Raw genomic sequence first — 18,026 nt, 5'->3', positions numbered from 1 at the left:
TCCAGACAAAGTAAATGCCCACAATAATATTCAAACCTGGGGACTGTGCCAGCGTTTAGGATGGCTCCACAGCCCTATCCCCAACTCTGGACCTCCATGAGGAAGAAGTTGCTGTGTTTATTCCCTTTATCCCTGAGCCAGGAAGAGCTGTGCTGCCCATCCACAGATGGCAGAGCTCTCTGGGAGAGGAAGTTGGAAGGGAAGGCTGCTATGGTGCCCGAGGTAACCTTGTGTTGATATTTTTTTTTAAAAAAAAGATACATTTTATTGATTTTTACAGAGAGGAAGGAAGAGGGATAGAGAGTTAGAAACATCGATGAGAGAGAAACATCGATCAGCTGCCTCCTGCGCACCTCCTACTGGGGATGTGCCTGCAACCAAGGTACATGCTCTTGACCGGAAATGAACCTGGGACTCCTCAGTCTGCAGGCCGATGCTCTGTCCACTGAGCCAACCCGGTTAGGGCCCTTGTGTTGATCTTGCCCGCCCTGGGCCTGTGCCTAGCTGAGCACTGAGGCGGGAAACTGCCAAATCCCTGCAGGGAGGAGGTGTCTCTTAAGAGTCCAGCGGTGGCCATGTTTCCTGTGACTGGCTTCTGACCGGCGTCCTCTGGACCCAGGAAGCTCTGAGGATCACAGCTCGGCCCAGCAGCCGACAGGGCAGCAGGAATGAGGGCCAAGGGCCTGACCCAGCATGGCCATCACCTTGTGCTGAGCTCCTGAGGCAGCACCTCCACTCTCTGTCCTCATGGAGGGGTGACACTCGCATGTCAGTGTGCAGATGGAGGAAAGGAGCTGGGTGAGCACATAGGAAGGGAAACGCTTTCTCAGAGTCCGTGAACGCCCTGTGGACTGCCTGGCCGACAGGCTGACAGGCCCTGCTGACCATGGACAGTGACTGACCCACAGGCACTGACTCACTGGCTGCAGACACCATCGGACACTGACAAGCTGCCTGACTGACCGACCGACTGAGAGACATTGGCCAGTGCATGGACAGACTGACACATACCGACTGGAGGACTAACAGATCGAAAGAATGGCCTACACCAGTGGTCGGCCAGCTCATTAGTCAACAGAGCCAAATATCAACAGGACAACGCTTGAATTTTCTTTTGAGAGCCAAATTTTTTAAATTTAAACGTCTTCTAACGCCACTTCTTCAAAATAGACTCGCCCAGGCCGTGGTATTTTGTGGAAGAGCCACACTCAAGGGGCCAAAGAGCCACATGTGGCTGGTGAGCCGCAGTTTGTCGACCACGGGCCTACACCTGTGGCTGTTGGGAGTCATGCTTAAATAGCATTGGCAAGCCACAGCAGTTTTCCACTCTATCTGAAGTCAAACTTACTCTCTTTTCTTAATTTCTTATTGTTTAAAGTATTACATGTAGAGCCCTAACCGGTTTGGCTCCGTGGATAGAGCGTTGGCCTTTGGACTGAAGGGTCCCGGATTCGATTCCGGTCAAGGGCATGTACCTTGGTTTCAGGCACATCCCCAGTAGGGGGTGTGCAGGAGGCAGCTGATCCATGTTTCTTTCTCATCGATGTTTCTCTCTATCCCTCTCCCTTCCTCTCTGTAAAAAAAATCAATAAAATTATATTTAAAATAAATTATTTCTAAAATAAAAATAATAGAAAATTAATACTTTAAAGTATGACATGTAGTATTACAAATGTCCCATTTCCCCCCCATTGATCTCTCCCCGGCCACCCCCACTCCCCAAAACCCACTCTTGGAAATAGCCCGCCCATGACTAAAACAAGGCCATGTCCGCCCTTCGAAGGCGGTTCAGCGCTGCCATTGCTGACCGTTTGCAGAGGTGTGTTCCCCACAGGAAGGGTGGGGGGCCCAGGACAGAGCGAGCTTCCTCTCCTCAGCCATGGTTTCTCCCAGCCTGCCCCTTTCCCGCTCTTTGAGCCTGCCTCCAGTTCTCATATTCTCCACACCCCGCCCTTAACTGGCCCCAACCTTCAAAGACCTGCCCTTCAGTTCTCCACGAAGTCCGGTCAGACCAGTGAGGCCCCCCTTCTGCTCGATTGTCCTTCCCAACACTGTCCTGTCAGGACCGACCATGTCCGACTGCCCCGTGGCACCCTGGGTATGGCTTTGCTCTGAATGGCTAATTGCTGCCCATCATTGGACCCTTTCCTTATGTTTATCTTAGGCTTGTACTTAAAACCACAACTCTTGGAGGGCTGGGACTCTTGGAGCTCCTATCTCCATGAGCCTGAGGACCAGGAAGGTTATGTCACAGAAACAAAACAGTCCCCAATCCCAGTGGCCAAGACCAGAGTCTGCTGCCCCATTGTGCTCCATGCCCATTGGAGTTGGCTAAGGCTGCACATGCAGAGACCAGACTGAGGGAGGCGCTGTCTTTGTCTCTGTGCTGGGCTGAGGCAGGAAAAGAGGACATTGGCTCTTAAAAAGCTTCTGTGTGCATATCATCACTGCCCACGTTCCATCGGCCAGAGCTAGTGCCATGGCAACACCCAACTGCCAGGGTCAAGAAAGTGCAGTCCTACTGTGCGTCTGTACAGAGCAGGCATAATGGGAAAATGGTAATATGATAATTTGCCTGTGGTGGACTAGAGAGATATATTGTAGTTAAGCATAGTGCATCCCTTTAATGGAACACTGTAAGCTATTAAAATGATATTGCAGGAGGATGTTAATGACATACAAACGTTGAGCATATATTATGAATTATGAAAGTAGATGATAAAAGAGAATTGTAGGGGAGTACGGGACACGTTTGAAAACGTCTGAAAGGAGGATTCTCTGAAAGGCCAGAGGCAGCTGACCTTGTCTTGACTTTTCCAAACAAGGCTGAGCCCCCGGGTGTTTTACTAGAATCTTTATGTTTAGACTTCAAAACGTCCTTGTTTGAAAGACACTGCAGGTGCAGCTGTTTGCTCAAGGATGCTTACCCTGCTGGTTGTATCTAGAGGTTAATTTTAGTTTAAGTTGATGTGACAATAAAAGCCAAAGGAGGCAGGGGAGCAGGACTATTTGCTCCTAAAGCAAAACAGCCCCTTAGCCTCTCTTTCACAGAAACTGTGTGTCAGAGTACTCATTCATCTGTCACTCAGGGTCTGCTGGTCTCTTTTTTGGTTAAAAAAATATTTTATAGTTATAAAATATAACCAATGCAAGTTCTCTAAAAGATAACAGAATATATCTGGGTGGTGGGATTATATTTACAGGTGATTCTCTCTCCTTTTTGGTTTCTCTATATTTTTCTAAATATCCTATAGTAAATAATTTTGGTAACAAGAAAAGAATTCCTTGCTAAACAATGCCGCCTTTAAAAAAATAATATATATATAATAAAAGTTTCATATACATCAGGACATCTGATAATATTAAAGGCTAGATCCTCCCACACCTCTTTGCATACATGTATGCATATTTAATTAAAAGATTCCGCACAGGCCTGGGCTGATTCAGTGGCATCACAGTCCAGGTGAGCATCCTGCTAGATATATATAGAATACTCGGTCCAAGAGCATTCTTGTGCTGCTAGAATTTCCCGGGCAGGAGCCGGCTCCTGGGCAGGCTGGAGGATCTTGGGAGGCCCCAACCCCCACCTCTTCACCCTCCAAAAGACCCATGTCTGTTGGTTCCATGGAAGATCCATCACCCGGTGGCATGCTGGGCCTTGGACACCCACACTGAGGATCAGGACCCCGGGGGAAAGAGGCAGAGACCCCGTGGAGAGCCCAGCCCTGCGGCCTCACAGCCTTACCTCCCGGGAGAGGAGGGAAATGGACATTTCCCCATTCTCTCTACTTATGTTTTAAGTTGACTCCGTTCCAGGGCATTTTTTTTTTTTTTTTTTTTTTTTTTGTCAAGTCATGTTCAAAATAACTCTTCATGGCCTGTTTGGGGCACATGCAACTGATTTACGACCCTGCTGCCTTCTGGTTGGTTGGCAAAGCACCGCCTGGCCCCGGGAGGCTTCCTCTGCTGTTTACCCAGAGTGATTTAGGAGCCGCGGGGCCAAGGAGGTTTCCCTCTTCCTTCAGCCCCAGCGCCGACCCCGGCCCCTGCCCTCAGGGCTCGCACCCTGGCTGGGGCTCAGCCTCGTATTTTAGACAGAGTGGCAGTTGTCCTCTGGATGCCCTGGGATGGCCTGTCACTCACATCCTCTGGCCCGAGGCCCTGTAAGAAGCCCCCAGGGAGGCCCGTCCCATTGATGCTGCCTGCAGCCCAGCCTCCTCCCGTCTCCTCTGGCCTGGGCCCCTCTCTCGCTGGGGGGCCTCAGGCAGAGACGGGTGAGTTATTAATACCGATTCCGATGGGTTCGCTCTTCAAACAGTCTGAGCACAGCCAGGGCCTGCGATACAAAGGAGAGAACTCGCCCAAACTGGTTTGGCTCAGTGGATAGAGCGTCGGCCTGCAGACTGAAGGATCCCAGGTTCGATTCCGGTCAAGGGCATGTACCTTGGTTGAGGGCACATCTCCAGTAGAGGGTGTGCAGGAGGCAGCTGATTGATGACTCTCTCTCGTCGATGTTTCTAACTCTCTATCCCTCTTTCTTCCTCTCTGTAAAAAATCAATAAAATATATTAAAAAGAAAAAGAAAAAAAAAGAGCTGCTGGCGGATCTGGCCACCCTGCTTCCCAGCCCTTCAGCCCAGGAGCGCATGTAAGTACCTACACTGACCATGAGGTGTCACTGTTGCACACAACATGTGTGGACCCGGGCTCCTCTGTTGACTGCTCTCCGGATTTATGTGCCCTGGGCTTTCTGCAGCAGGAATTCTCTGAATGCTTTGTCTAGTCTCTGGCGATAACCACATCTCCCACTTTAATATAACTAATGTGCTTTTTTTTTTTTTTTTTTTTTTAATTTTTCTAATTTTTGAAAGGTGAGCCATCTTTGCAGATGGAAAAAAAAGCCAGGTAAGTTTCTCCATCAGTGCTAACTAGTGCAAGTTTCTGTGAGGATGGAAAAAAGCTCCCTGCACACAGGTGGCCATGGAGCCTTCGAAACGTGGCGAGTGTGACTGAGGCACTGAACGTTGTTACATTTCACTTTATTGAATTGTGAACGTGGACAGCCACATGGGCCTCGTGGTTGCCATCTGCGCAGAGTCCAGCTGTGAGCCTGGTGCTGGCCTGCCTGTGAGGTTTACATCCTCTCCTCTCTTTTCCTCACGAAGGGGCTCCTCAGAAAATGTAATAAAGGATGCAAGACTATAGCTTTCCCTGGGAAAATAGAAAAAGGCCACTGAAGCCGGGACCGGTTTGGCTCAATGGATAGAGCGTCGGCTTGGGGACTGAAGGGTCCCGGGTTCGATTCCGGTCAAGGGCATGTACCTTGGTTGCGGGCATATCCCCAGTAGGGGGTGTGCAGGAGGCAGCTGATCGATGACTCTCTCTCATCGATGTTTCTAACTCTCTATCTCTCTCCCTTTCTCTCTGTATAAAAAAATCAATAAAATATATTAAAAAAAAGAAAAAAAAAAGAAAAAAAAGAAAAAGGCCACTGAAGCCGAACCCACAGATGATGCAGTGACTAAATCACACATGGGATGGCCGCCGTCCCAGGCTTTCGCGCCCCACACCCCTTCAGGGGAGTCATATCCACCTCATGGCACCCACACACGGCCCACGCCTGCGTGGTGAGTGAGAGGCCCTCACATGACATTTTTTTATTTGAAAAAAAAATAATGTGCATGTGTATTTCATTATTAAAGAAATACCCGTTATAGAAAACACAGGCAGTGCAGAAAGAAACGACAAGAAAATAAATCAAACGCAATATTTTGGTGTATTGCCTCTGATATGTTTTCAATATGTAAAGTTTTGTTGTTATTATTGTTGGTCTGCAGATGTAGGAGCGAGATCATCCCCCATATAGCTTAAAAATATCGTTTTTTAAATTATAAGCGTTCTGTCATCTTATGACAAACTTTGTGAGCGCCATCTGTTAGAGCTATGCAATGTTTTCCACAGCGGAGAGCTACAGTTTATTTAACGTATGGAACTTCATTTATTTATTGCTGTTGCAACTATAAGTATCGTTGGCATGAAGCGTTTTCACCCTTTCAGAATTTACTCCAAGTGGAGTTTCTGGAAGCAAGCAAAGAAACTGACATTTTAAGGCCCCAGCAGCCGATTGCCAAATTGCTTTCCAAAAAGGCACGTACACTTACACCCTGCACTTTATCACCAGCAAGAACTCATTAAAAACAAACCCCGCACCACCCTCAGCAGCGCCACGCCCGTGGTTGGGTGGGAGGGCAGCTGAAAGCTCACATCTTTGACGACCATTTTCTCCACGTGCTTGTTAACATGCCTGATTCTTCTTCGGAGAATTGTCTGTGCGACATTTTACCTGCTTGGTTAGCAAGGGCTTGGTGCTTAGTTATTCATTGTAAGCTCCTTATACATGGTGAAAATAGCATCCTTTTGTCTTTTTTATTTGTTGTGAACATTCCCTCTGTTTTATAGCACGTGGCTGTTTTGATAGACACATATTTCAGATCCTCCCTGTCCTGCCCCCCTGCTGGGCTCTGCCTGTCTGTGAAGCACAGGAGTGCTGGCTGGGCCACCTTCCTCCCTCTTCCCTCTCCCTGGGCCATGCTGCTCCTGGCCTGTCTCATCACTGACTGCAAGCTGCCTCTGCTGTGAGACACACCTCAGGGCAGCGCCCTCTGACAGCGCCCTTGGTGACTCACTGGTGCCTGGAACTCAGCACGCGTCAACCTGGTGTCATGGATTTCCTCCCATCCCTTCTCTCCGAGCCTCCCCTCCATCCACCAGGAGCTGGGGACACCTGCCCTGCCCTCTCCACGTGGATCTCAAACATCCATGTTGCTCCCCACCAGCCCTTCCTTCTCACCGGGATTCCCCTGAGGCGTTGTCTCCTGAGTTCCTCAGGTTTTCTCCCCTCACCCCCAAACCTTCCCAATAAAATATTTAAACACACGCAAGTGCAGAGACTGCTATAACCTGAGCCCAGGCATCCACCACACCGCTCTGGCTTTATAAGTGCGAATGATGGCGGCTGAACGCTTCGGACTTTTCAAAGAGTCAGAGGATAGAGTCGAATGCTCTTATGGCTAAATCCTGTGGTGCCCCCCTCTCCCCTCTCATCCCTCCTGCTTTTATCCTTCTGCCACACGCATAGGAGTCTGAGCACACATACTACTTTGCATTTAAAATGTTAATAAGTGGTACCAAATGCCACATAATCCTCCCGCCTGCAATGTGCTTTTCTTCACTTTATATATTTTGGGATGGAGCTCTGTTAGCACAGGTGGCTCCAGTTTATTTTAATTGCTGTATAGATTCCACGGTATGAAAGTACCCCAAGTCACCCATCGACGCCCCTATTGGGGGAGGACACTCAGGTTATTGCCCCCCCCTTCCCCCCCCCTTCTCTCCTCCTCTTCTCTCATCAGAAGCCAGGCTAGCAGACGTTCTTACACTCAGCACTGCGGTACTGAGGGCACCTTCCTGGGAGTAGACACATCCTCAGCCTCACTCGGTTCTGTAAACTCGTCCCCCTGCAAGATTTCAGAGCTCATTTCCCCCCAAAAGGCCCGGGCAGCTTTCCCACTGCTGCGGGCTCGGAGGCTGACTGGCAGGTGGTGTGAGTGGTCACAGGTGAGGCTCAGCATCTCGGCCCACAGGCCTCAGCTGCGTCCCTCCGCGCTGCCTGCTGGGAGCGCAGTCCTACTGGCTCCCGCTCCTCCCGTTCCCTGGCCACGACGGTTTCCCGGGCACCGCTGTGAGCAGCCCTGGCAGCTCAGGGCCACCCCCGTGGGTAAGTGGCTGCTCAGGGCCCCATCCCCGTGGGTAAGTGGCAGCTCAGGGCCCCATCCCCGTGGGTAAGTGGCTGCTCAGGGCCCCATCCCCGTGGATAAGTGGCTGCTCAGGGCTTCATCCCGTGGGTAAGTGGCTGCTCAGGGCCCCATCCCCGTGGGTAAGTGGCTGGACTTGCACCTCTGCTGCTGCCTCCCAGCACAGGCCTCACTGCCTCCTCTCTGGGCTCCAGGCCGCAGGGACTTGGGTCGGCTCCTCGGGTGTCCAGGCTCCTTCCTGTCCAGCGGCTTTGAGGCCCAGCTCTCTCTGCCCCCCCGGTCCTCCCTGCTCCTGGGATTCTCCTCTACCAGGACGCCCCCCCGGGCCGGCCGGTGCCCAGCAGCTCCCAGGCCTGGCTCTGCCTGAACGGCAGCAGAGGAAGCAATGGAGCCAGGAGGGGGTCAGTGACCTGTGGAAGGCCGCCTGCAGGGACAGGCTGCAGTCTCTCCCACCAGCCTCCTCCTCAGGAAGCGGCCTGTGGGAACTGTGGGAACTGGGGCGTTCTCCCGGGACCTCTGTGGACAGAGACACATCTGTGCAGTGCGTGGCTGGGCTGGGAGCGTGAGCCCGGCCCCATCACATTTGTCCTGGGCATTTCCTGCAGGTCACTTACAGCGATGGCACAGGCTGGGTGGTAATTCAGGCCCATCTCCCGAAGACACAGGGTCCTCAGACAGCTCAACTACCACACCCCACTGATCTGGCTGGAACTTAGGCCTGTGATCCATCCACCCAATTTCCCACCCCTTCTTCCCAGGGTCAGAGCCGCAGCACTGGCAGGCTCTTCCCCCGCCCGCATGCTCCCCCTTATCTCCTGCCTCTGTAATTGGCCTTGGTGTCTGCTTCCTGGAGGGTGTGAACTAACAGAGATGCTCTGGGATTTTAAAGCTCTACTGGGAATTTCTCCAAGAGGTGATGGTCCATAAAGGGCACAAGCCCAGGTTGTGGGCTCAATCCCCAGTAGGGGGCGTGCAGGAGGCAGCCAATTAATGATTCTCTCATCACTGATGTTTCTCTCTCTCTCTCCCCTCTCCCTTCCTCTCTGAAATCAATAGAAATATATATATATTTTTAAAAATGAATGCACTGTTGATCATGCTATAAAAGTAGATATCAAAATACGTGTACTAACCGAAACCGGTTTGGCTCTATGGACAGAGCGTCCGTCTGTGGACTGAAAGGTCCCAGATTGATTCCAGTCAAGGGCATGTACCTGGGTTTCGGGCGCATCCCCAGTAGGGGGCGTGCAAGAGGCAGCTGATCGATGGTTCTCTCTCATCGATGTTTCTCTCACCGATATTTCTAACTCTCTATCCCCCTCTTTCTTCCTCTCTGTAAAAAATCAATAAAATATATTTAAAAAAAATACGTGTACTGAATGAAAAAGAAAAGTTTAACATGTTAGAATACAAGGCAGCCTTTAGAACAAAATCAGTTTTGCTTTATGAAAATTCAGCACATTGGTCTTTTTTTTTTCCCCAGTTAAGGATTGGGGTGGGTGTGAAGCTTGGTATTTTGGGGCCACGGAAGTCACCCCGCTGGGCTCCTCCACCAGGCCCCTGCATGTTTCCGGGAGTGCGGTGTGAAGATGGTAGGGGTGGTCTCACTCAGTTTCAGTCCCTGGCAGAGCTGGCATGGGCGGCCACGGCCTGCTGAAGAGACCGTCCTCCTCACCCAGGTGGGGGCTCCCGGGGCTTTCTGTCCCTCCTGGGGCGGAGCTGAGCGGGGAGGGGGGGCGGTCTGGATGCTGGCCGCTCCTTTGACCCAGACCCCCATGGCCCGTCCTCTCCTGGGCATCCGCTCCCTGCCACCAGGCGGCCTGTGAAGCCTGCCGGCCGCGGACCCACTGTGTCATCCTTTGGAGTCCATCAGAACCTTCATCCCCTGCGTGGACGGTGTCCTGTGCACGAAGGAAATACGAACTCTGTAAGAACATCCGTCTGATGAGAGGACGGAAAACAGCTTGAACTTTTCTCTGTCAAGTTCTTTCCGGGTGAGCACGCCCCTTGTAATTATGCCTGTGTGTGTCCCTGTGTTCCCTGGGCTCGGCTTCCATCCCGCTGACTCGGCAGCCAGGGGCCGAGCCGCACAGGCTCAGGATGTGCTTAGAAGGCAGGAACGCGGAGCCCGAGGGGAGAAGGCACGCGTGTGCGGCTCCCTCCCCCGCCCAGCCTGTAAGGCGGAGGGGACCCTCCGGAGACCCCTGTCTTCCTCATCGGAGAGGACATGGAGGGAAAGACGGCGGGAAGGAAAGGAGAAAGGATGGCAGACGTGGAAAACCTTCCATCTCAGAGAAAAGCCGAGGCCGCTGAGCACAGCACGTGGGAGACGCACTGGGTGCAGTGTCCGGAGCAAAGGCCATCAGCCTTGGGTAACCCCAAACGTCCTCAACCCCATGCCCCTTCCCGCCCCGTGCCCCAGCTTCACAATGCAAACCAGTTCTGAAGCGCCGGGAAGCTAGTTTTCTGAGCGTTTAGCAACGCCCCTGCCTAATGAGGTTCTCCACAGCATCGCAGAGGCCGAGAAGCAGTACGGTTTGTTGTCTTTTAGCAAAGGCGACAAAAAGGTGTTTTATCTTTTATAAGATAAAAGATGAGTGCTCCCATTTAGAAACATATTCTTCTGGATTTGAACATCAGCATCTGAAGCCAAGATGCTGTGCAACAAGCCCACCCTCAAAGCAATCAGCAACTTCACAGAAGGGACATGACAAGACCCATGGTGTGACAGTCCAAACCATGGGGCCTGGGGGCAGACGGCACAGGGGTGGCCCTGGGTCTTCTCTGAGGTTGTATCCTCAGAGTCCAGAGAGCACTTGGCACATAGGATGCATTTTTTAAAACATATATTTTATTGATTTTTTTTTTTTTTTTAACACAGAGGAAGGGAGAGGGATAGAGAGTTAGAAACATCGATGAGAGAGAAACATCCATCAGCTGCCTCCTGCACAACCCCTACTGAGGATGTGCCTGCAACCAGGGTACATGCCCTTGACCGGAATCGAACCTGGGACCTTTCAGTCCGCAGGCCGATGCTCTATCCACTGTGCCAAACCGGTTTCGGCCATAGGATGCATAAAAAAACAAAAAACAAAAAAAACTGCCAGTTTAACTCTAGGCAGTAGAAACATCTGATTGCTGTTTGGGACTTGTCAGTGCAAGATGCTCCATCTCGAACGTAACCAGAGAGATCAGTATGACATACAGGAGAATTACGAGAATGAAACATAAACTTTGATGAAAAGGCACTCAGAACCGGCGACCACTAAAGACAGGTTGCTCTCCTGAGCGCGTCTATGCGGGTGCGAGGCCAGAGGCGGTGCCCACAGGATGTCTACCCTGACACTCTGGACCCGTTGTGGACCCCCTGGTGGCGGCTGCGTGGGAGCGTGAGCACCGCAGAGCCGGGCAGTCCTCTCTCCCTAAGGAGAAGGGTCCTTTGGAAGGACCAGAAGACCCATGGGCTGTGAGAGGGCTGATCCTGGGCCTACGGCACAGCTCACCGGCCACTATACAGAGGATAATGGGCACCGATGCCTCAGTGCTGGCTGGGAGGAAAGTGATGCCCTTAAAACACAGGATGGCCCTCACCAGTGAGCTTCCCTGGCATTATTCATAGGGTTATGGTTTGAGAAGAACACTGGCCAGAAACGTTGACCACTGGCTATAAATGGTGGTATATTATAGAGGAATTTGTATATGTACGACAAATTAGAAATTGTAAATAAAACACAAGTCAGCAACAGTATAGAAGACGGATATTCTCAAATGGAATGATGTCTGTGAGTCTTTGGCTTTAGATACGGCAAGGTGTTACCTTATTTCTTTTAAAAAAAATATATTTTATTGATTTTTTACAGAGAGGAAGGGAGAGGAATAGAGAGTTAGAAACATTGACCAGCTGCCTCCTGTACACTCCCCACGGGGCATGTGCCCACAACCAAGGTACATACATGCCCTTGACCAGAATCAAACCTGGGACCCTTCAGTCTGCAGGCCAACACTCTATCCACTGAGCCAAACCAGTTAGGGCATCCTTATTTCTGATAATGACTAAGAGAGCATTCAGTTGGTAACTTGCTTTGTTTCTGCTTTTCTCTTTGCCTTTTTCATGGGTGTCTGTTCATCAGGATGGGGTAGGTATGTATTGAATCGTATCAGATGTTTCCTCCCCTAGACCTCCTTTTGAAACAAAATTTTAAATATACATTTTTTACTAATTTCAGAGAGAAGGGAGAGAGAGAGAGAGAGAGAGAGAGAGAGAGAGAGAGAGAAGAGAGAGAGAAAGATCAATGATTAAAATCATCGATTGGCTGCCTCCTGCACACACCCTATTGGGGCCCAAGCTCATAACTTGGGCATGTGCCCTGACCGGGAATCGAATTGTGACCTCCTGGTTCATGGGTCGATGCTCAACCACTGATTCGCAATGACAGGGCTGGGGCCATTTTAAACAGCAAAATCACCTAAAAAGAGTACAAAAATGCAACAAATGTGGCAGCATACAGGCGGAAGAAAGGACACTGTTACAGTGGCAGCTGAAACCAGAGGGCAGTATGGTCAGCCTCTTTGACCTCAGAGGGCACATGAGCAGAAGAGGACTCAAAATTGTCACCATGCTATGCATGTCCACGAACCCATGGATGATTACAGTGAGTAGGCAAATTCACAAACTACAAAATCCGAGGATGAGAATTGCTGGGGTGTGCACAATTTCCCTTTGGTAAGCTCTCGAAGGTGGTTGCCGTATCTCTTGTGTTGTCTGCCACGCCGACTATGGGAGGAATGACCAAACAAAGTTGCACTAGATTACAGTTTTATGTGGTAACGTCAAATTTGTTGTGCACCTACTGTGTGCCAGGCCCATTCCGGGAGCAGGATATGCAGTGGTGAACAAAATCAGAGACCCTGTCCTCACCCGTAAGAATACGAGTAGGAAGACTAGCAAAAGGAGGAAATAGCAAGGCTTGAGATGTAAAACTTCTCCTCAAATGGAGACGAATTTAGAGATTGAGAGTTGGTAACATGAGCTACCTGGAATTAACATAAATAAAAATCTATTTGCAGGCCCCAGGAGAGGCTGAAGGCAGATCACAGTGGTTACAGGCACATCATACCGGAGACAGACCGCTCCACCTGGAATTCTGGCCCTGCGTCTGAGGAGCTCTGTGGCCCTGGGTGAGTGACTTAACCTCTCTGCTCCTCCTCCTCTTCTGTCAAACGGGGACAGCGTACATCTACCTCTGGGCTGTGCTGGGGATTGCATGAGGATATTTGTAAAGCAGTAAGAGCAGTGCCTAGCATAGGAATAAGCGCCTGTCAACCATATTGTAAAGATCATGTCCAGTAGGACCCTTTTCCTGAGGAAGCATATGCTGTCTGATCAGTTTGACTGGCTTCAGAGGAGTAGGAAGAGAAATGTGAGCCACTCTCACTGTCAGGGTGGAATGCAGGCCTAGCCCTCAGGTGGACAGCCTGGTGTGAAGGTGTGCTGAATAGCGATACCTGACACTTAGGCTCAGCATCGGCACTGCCATTCTGCTCAGGGTCTTGGTGAGTGGCACACAGACCTGCTGAGAAGGTGCTCAGATATGGAGGGAAGGAAAACTTAGAATAAACTGTAGTGGCTCAGTGGTTGAGCATCAATCTATGAACTAAGAGAGCACACGCCTGGGTTGCGGGCTGGATCCCCAGTTTAGGGTATGCAGGAGGCAGCCGATCAAAGTTTCTTTCTTATCATTGATGTCCCTATCTCTCTCTCCTTCTCCCTTCCTCTCTGAAATCAATAATTTATATATATATATATATATATATATATATATATATATATATATATATATGAAAAAAATGGACTGTAAATAATGAAAGAGAAAGTAAAGTTTACCAGTAAATAATCTAAACTATTAGAAAAAAAAAAATCTACAAAATAGCATAAAGTCAATAGCTCTGAAGTAAAACCACTGGAGGATTAAAAAACACACACAATAAAAGCAAACACCGGAAGGAGTGCTGGATTGCACAATCTGAGGTCAGCTGGGGTCCGTGTAAAGCGCAGGCAGTCTGTGATGAACGCCACAGTGGGAAACCTCACTCCGCCCCGACACATAATCCAAAGCACACGGCCTGCGCGGGCCAGGAGACACGCCCTCAGCCCACTTTCTGAGTGAACCAGGATGTCAGAGGTCCAATGTCCAAGCATAATTCATAAGACGTGGTGGAGGAAGCTGGCCCCTAAGGGGAGGAAGATAGATTGTGTGAAGAAAGACTGAGGTAGTTATTCTCCTGGAGAAGAGAAAGCAGAAGTGTGACTTGCATTGAGAATGACGGTTGTTGTTTTGTCTCTCTCTACATCGTGGCTGTAGAAAACCGAGAAACCAGAATCAATGAGACTCATTACAATAATAAAAGCTTTTACTTGTGGATGGATGATTATGTCAAACTACTATGGAAATGAAAGCCATATACAGCTCTCAGGGGGAATTAGTTGTCTCGAGATTTCTGCACTGCAGCCAGCAACTGTAGCCACCAGAGCATAGATGCACAGAGAGAAAAAATGACAGTGGGTTTAAGGCTTTCAGTGAGTAATTTATTCTTTATTTCACTTGTTTAGAATGTGGGGCCATTTGTTTCATGTAATGTGAAGCCAGTGCATTTAATGGCAACATCTTAACGGTCATCAATAGAAAAGGCAGATAGTGCTTAATGAGGAGGCACTCAGGTAGCACGTTTTAAAACTTTGTTTTTGTCTGACATTAAAGTATGCTTTGAGCAACTTCACAAAAACCACCCACTGTCATTCACTGAAATGAAATGGCTTCGCATTCAGTAGCCTAGCAGAGTGTGGTTGCCTGGGTTGGTAAATTAGTGTCCTTAGATGTGTGCACAGTCCTATTAGGAAAAGAACCTGGCACTTTAGCAAAAAGGGTCTGTGAAATCATTGCTAAAAACCCAACAGTAGTAATTAAGACTCCCAACCAATTCATGTAATAACACACACACTTGTTTCATGGTATTCCTCGCAGAGTGTCTTGGTTATGTACAACCAACCTGCAAACATACCACTAGCTCTTGCTTCCTGTTCCTCTCGTCAGAAGCCCACCTTTCCACATCTTTCTTGGGGAAGAGGAAAAGGTTATTATACACTTTGCATTTCATTTTCTTCTTTCCTCTTTTCTGGCCAATTTTTTTCTCAGGACAGAGTCCCTCATTTCTCTGTGCTTCAAGCTCAAGGGGAAAAAATTGGTCCCCTTGTTAAAGAATAAGCCACTCAAATATATGTCTCCAAGAAAAGGCAAAATCTAAGCTTTTAAGTAAAATCGGATGTTAACAGAATCAGCATCCTGAATTTCAAATGCCAATTTTATTTATTTCCTGGAATATCGAGAGGTTTCTACTTTCCCATCCCTTGATGGGAGATAATAAACATTCTCAGTTAACTTCACTATTACATTTACACACCCCCATAGTACTGTACCTTATTTCCATATTTCAAATGCAAAGCATTCCAGTTAACTAGCAGGTTGGTCTGGAAACCTATTATCATATTGGTCTTATGAGAAAATATATACCAATTCAAAATGGCTGTACCCACTGATTAACTTGGAATTAAATGTTAGAAATAAATCTGGCCTGCAAGAATCATTATCACTGTCAACCATTACCTCTTACTAGGCATAAAGGTATTTACTGTGGGGGACACAGAGAGTATGTCATAACACCTAGCGTATCAGCACATGAATGGGGAGGTCAAAGTAGCAGCAATGAATGCCAAGTGGGCAGGAAACACATCAAGTGCAAAGAAGAGGTGCAGTTTGGAAGGCTCTCATAGTCTTGACCCTTAAGAGTTAAACTGGAGTAGAGAGATGAGAAATGAGATGGACAAGAGTACATTAATGGGAACGTGGGATGTCTATTAAGGGAAGTGACTAGGCCGGACTAACGTGAGCACTCCGTGGGACAGTAACAAACTACCTAGAAGAGGGAGGCAAGGACCAGACTACAGAATCTTAGATTTCTCATCAGCAGTGCGCGGACTCCCTTGGTGTTCTCTTTATCTAGCTGCACTGTGCCGAGGTTTAAGAGCCGGAGGCAGCGGGCTGATTAGACCAGACCAAAACCGGGGTCGGCAAACTGCGGCACACGAGCCACATGCGGCTCTTCCTCAGAATACCATGGCCTGGGCAAGTCTATTTTGAAGTGGCGTTAGAAGAAGTTTAAAAAATGTGGCTCTCAAAAGAAATCAGTTGTTGTACTGCTGATATTTGGCTCTGTTGGCTAATGAGTTTGCCGATCACTGGATCAGACTGTGAAAAGGCACTAAGCCTACCAGAACTGATGAGTGGGATTTAGTCTTTTTCTTTTAATCTCTGGGAAGCACTTCCATGGTGAAGCTGCTGCAGTATTTGTCCACTGTGCTATGAGGATTATAAAGTCTCAGAATGCAGACCTGTAAGTTGAAATGGTTCTCCTGTGTAGTTGAGATCAGAGGAAGAATGGATCCCTGCCCTCAGAAAAGGAAGAGATAAAGATCTGTAAAGAAAGAAGCTAGAATACAGTGTACCTTGGTCAATTTTAGTAAGCTTAAAAGGAATATGCAGTTGTACAAACACTGGTGTTAGCCCTTTGAAGAAAGTGTTTATTTTCCTGAAAAAAAATAATCAGTTATGCTCCATAAAATGTGCATTTTTTAGATAGCTGGACAAGCAAGAGAAATATAAAAACACACTTGATCTTTAGGTCAGCATAATTTTATCTCTGCAAAGCAACCAAACTTTTGATAAAGCAAAGAATTCAATCACAGTGACTTAACTATTCAATTCTGAGCCCCGGATAGATCTCTAGACTAATTCAGAGAAATAGCATACTTACTGCTTTGTTCATTAACACTGTGGAAAAAATGCCTTAAAACTCATTTGTGTAAGAACATGACCTACTACTTTAGGATAATCCAGCCCCTACTGGGAGAAGGGATTGGTTCAGGAAGTTTCACATTAGTCCCCTAACACCTTGGGAGGTGGGTTTCACGTTAATATAAAAAACAAGGAAGTATCCCAAGGTTATGGAGTAAATATGGGAAGATGGCATAATTTAACTCTGTCTCGAATCTTGAGATTTTGGCGGTCTACTTGGGGAACAATGATGTGTCAGTGTTAAAATGCAATTGCTGCCGAAACCGGTTTGGCTCGTGGTAGAGTGTCGGTCTGCGGACTGAAAGGTCCCAGGTTCATTCTGGTCAAGGGCATGTACCTGGGTTGTGGGCACATCCCCAGTAGGGGGTGTGCAAGAGGCAGCTGGTCAATGTTTCTCTCTCATCGACGTTTCTAGCTCTCTCTCTCCCTTCCTCTCTGTAAAAAAATCAATAAAATATATTAAAAAAAATAAAATGCAATTGCTTTCATAATCATTCCAAACAACTAGGTAAATCAGTATTAACTATTACACTATACAGCACTTCTATTTTTGAACCAATAATACAGGAAGAAATGCATAGTTACAAGCACAATGCATTACCAAACGTTTTTGTATGATTAACTACACTCCCTTAGATAAAAAATCCAAACAGCTTGCTACATAGAGGGGAAAAACCCAACCCAAGAAATAAAAAGCTACAAAACTTTTGTTTTCTTTAGAAAGTCCCTTTTTTTTCTCCTGTTGCCTGATTATATTTTCAGATGAAAGCAATAAAAATTAAAATGCAGCTCAGAGCGATTTTATCTCCAAGTAAAATGGATATAATTGTAGCTTCTGAAAACTGAAGCCAGAAATGTGTTCACTTGTCATAGAGAAATAGAAGGTTTTTGTAATACTATATGGAAAACTATGCTAATACCCAGCAGGCAGATATTAAATTTGGAATGTCCTTTGTTGTCACTACAGATTTATATTTTCTAAGGCAATGCAGCCAACTTTAATTACTCGTGGACTGAATATTGTATCTTATACCATTCACTTCTTAAACCTATCCCTGCTCACTAAAAACCTCCCATCGACATTAAATTGGGGTGAAGAAAACTTTGAAATGTGTGTTAACTTTGCTGTTTATGAATGCTTTGATTAAAATATGTTTAAAGTTAATAGCTAAGCCCTGGTCAGAGTGGCTCAGTTGGCTGGATTGTTGTCCCGTGCAACCAAAGGCTGCGGTGTGATTGCTGGTCAGTGCACATACGTAGGTTACGGGTTTGATTCCTTGGTCAGGGCATGTCCTGGAGGCAGC

Source organism: Pipistrellus hanaki (genome assembly GCF_964339955.1).
Source record: "Pipistrellus hanaki genome assembly, chromosome: 7".
Taxonomy (NCBI): domain Eukaryota; kingdom Metazoa; phylum Chordata; class Mammalia; order Chiroptera; family Vespertilionidae; genus Pipistrellus; species Pipistrellus hanaki.
This window is presented reverse-complemented; position numbering follows the sequence as displayed.